The 1,869-nt window shown below is 42.1% G+C and overlaps 1 non-coding gene across 1 annotated transcript; it reads left to right on the top strand.

Moving 5' to 3' along the window:
* The first annotated feature begins 794 nt into the window (after positions 1-794).
* Positions 795-901, top strand: LOC111895398 (small nucleolar RNA R71). The gene has a single exon (XR_002851553.1). It is a non-coding gene; the product is annotated as a small nucleolar RNA R71 (small nucleolar RNA).
* Positions 902-1,869: the final 968 nt, after the last annotated feature.

Here is a 1,869-nt window from a genome sequence, read left to right as displayed (position 1 = left end):
GTTGTTGTTGTTCATCTTCTAAGGCTTCTAAGAACTCAGAGATGGCCTCTTCTTCAGTATCTATGGCCATTACATGAGATTGGGCCTTCGTTTCGGGATTTTTCGGGGACAACATCTCATGAACCAGAGTGGCTAGTTGACCAAGTTGTACTTCAAGGTTATTGATGGAGGCTTGCTGATTCTTTATTAAAGTTTGTTGTTCATTAATAGCAGAATCAGTAGCATCGTGTCTCTTTTCTGAAGCTTCCATAAACTTCATCAACATGGTCTCTAGATCGGGTTTCTTCTCAGCTGGTGGCTGCTCCTTTTGATAAAAGCATCGACCTGTCTGCCTATACTTCTCTTCTTTCTGCTTCTTATACTCTTCATATGGCAGCCACTCCTTCTTTGGTTTCCTCCAGTCTTCATCAAACTTATCCCCACTCGAGTAGCACACTTGAGCTTTTCTGTTCCCAAACTCATCTAAATTGCAGTCCTTGGTCAAGTGCGGACCACTACACCTCTCGCAACCCACTCTTATGGCATGAATTGAGTGGTCCATTTGTGTCAACCTCCGGTCCATATTATTTAGCATACCCATCATGGCTGCTATTTCTTCAGTTTGGGCTCCTCCACCGCCTTTAATTCCATCTTGACTAGGGTTATGGTATTCACGAGAGTGCTTCGCGAATTCTTCAATCAACTCCTTGACCTCCCTTGGATTTTTCTTTGTCAAAGGTCCTTGAGAGTCAAGGAGTTGTCTTGTCATAACGTTGAACCCATCATAGAAGATTGACATCTCTTGTTGCACATTTAGATCATGCTGAGGGTAATTTCTGAGCAAGCCCTTGTACCGCTCCCATGCTTCGTACAATGACTCCCCCGGCTATTGCTCAAAATTGGCTATTGCTTTCTTGAGTTTAGTTATCTTGGATGGTGGGAAAAACTGGTCCAGGAATTGCTCATGCATTTGAGCCTAAGTGGTAATTGTACCCGGCGGAAGTGATCTTAACCACTCTTTAGCAGCTCCCTTGAAAGTAATGGGAAGCATCCTAAGCAAGACGGTGTTTCTGTTGACATTTGGGACATTGAAGTAATCCGCAATGTCATTGACTTCATCTAGATGCTTAAAAGCATCCTCATGATCTTTCCAAAAAAAATGGGATATCCTTCAGTGCAGTCAAGATGTGCCCCTTCAGCTCGAATGTGGCAGTGGCAGGTATTGTGGGTTGGACTAAACCGGGACCCACATCTTCTCGGATCCGCTTCTTGTAAACTCCCATGGACATCTCTTCAATTGCTGCCATCTCGTTCCTTGGCTCGTTCTCGGGTTTGCTCGTATGTTCTTCAAATTCGGGCTCGATATCGTATTCGGATTTGGTTTGGATGGGTATTTGATCCAAGTGTTCAAAATTGCTCTTGTGCCTTGAGGATGAACTTGACTCTCCTGTCTTCTTTCCTGACTTTCTTGAAAATGATGACTTTAATTCTTGCAGTGGCGTCTTCTTATCAGTCTTCTTGTGAAGTGTAGCTTCGGGATCTTCAATTGCTGGCACCAAAGGTGTGGTAGATCCTCTGGTCATGAACTCCTGTAACTCGATAAAATAAAAACGTGATACTGAACTAAAATAAGAAGATACTTAAAAACTAAAAACTAAAGTTCTCACGTCGTGAGTTTATACAGCTCACGTCGTGAAATCTGTGACAGAAACAAAAATCAATTTTTTTTGCTAAAATAATATGTTACTAAGCTAATAAACAAAAATAAATAACTAATTAACAGTTTGTACATTTTATCCCACAAAAAGGGTCGATTAATCTAATGCAACTAAATAAACTAATAAACGCGCCGCTCCCCGGCAACGGCGCCAAAAACTTGATGTGCACGAA

This window comes from Lactuca sativa, chromosome 4, assembly GCF_002870075.4.
Source record: "Lactuca sativa cultivar Salinas chromosome 4, Lsat_Salinas_v11, whole genome shotgun sequence".
In the NCBI taxonomy this organism is placed as follows: domain Eukaryota; kingdom Viridiplantae; phylum Streptophyta; class Magnoliopsida; order Asterales; family Asteraceae; genus Lactuca; species Lactuca sativa.
Note: the sequence above shows the minus strand (reverse complement) of the source record. Positions and strands in the feature narration are given on the sequence as shown.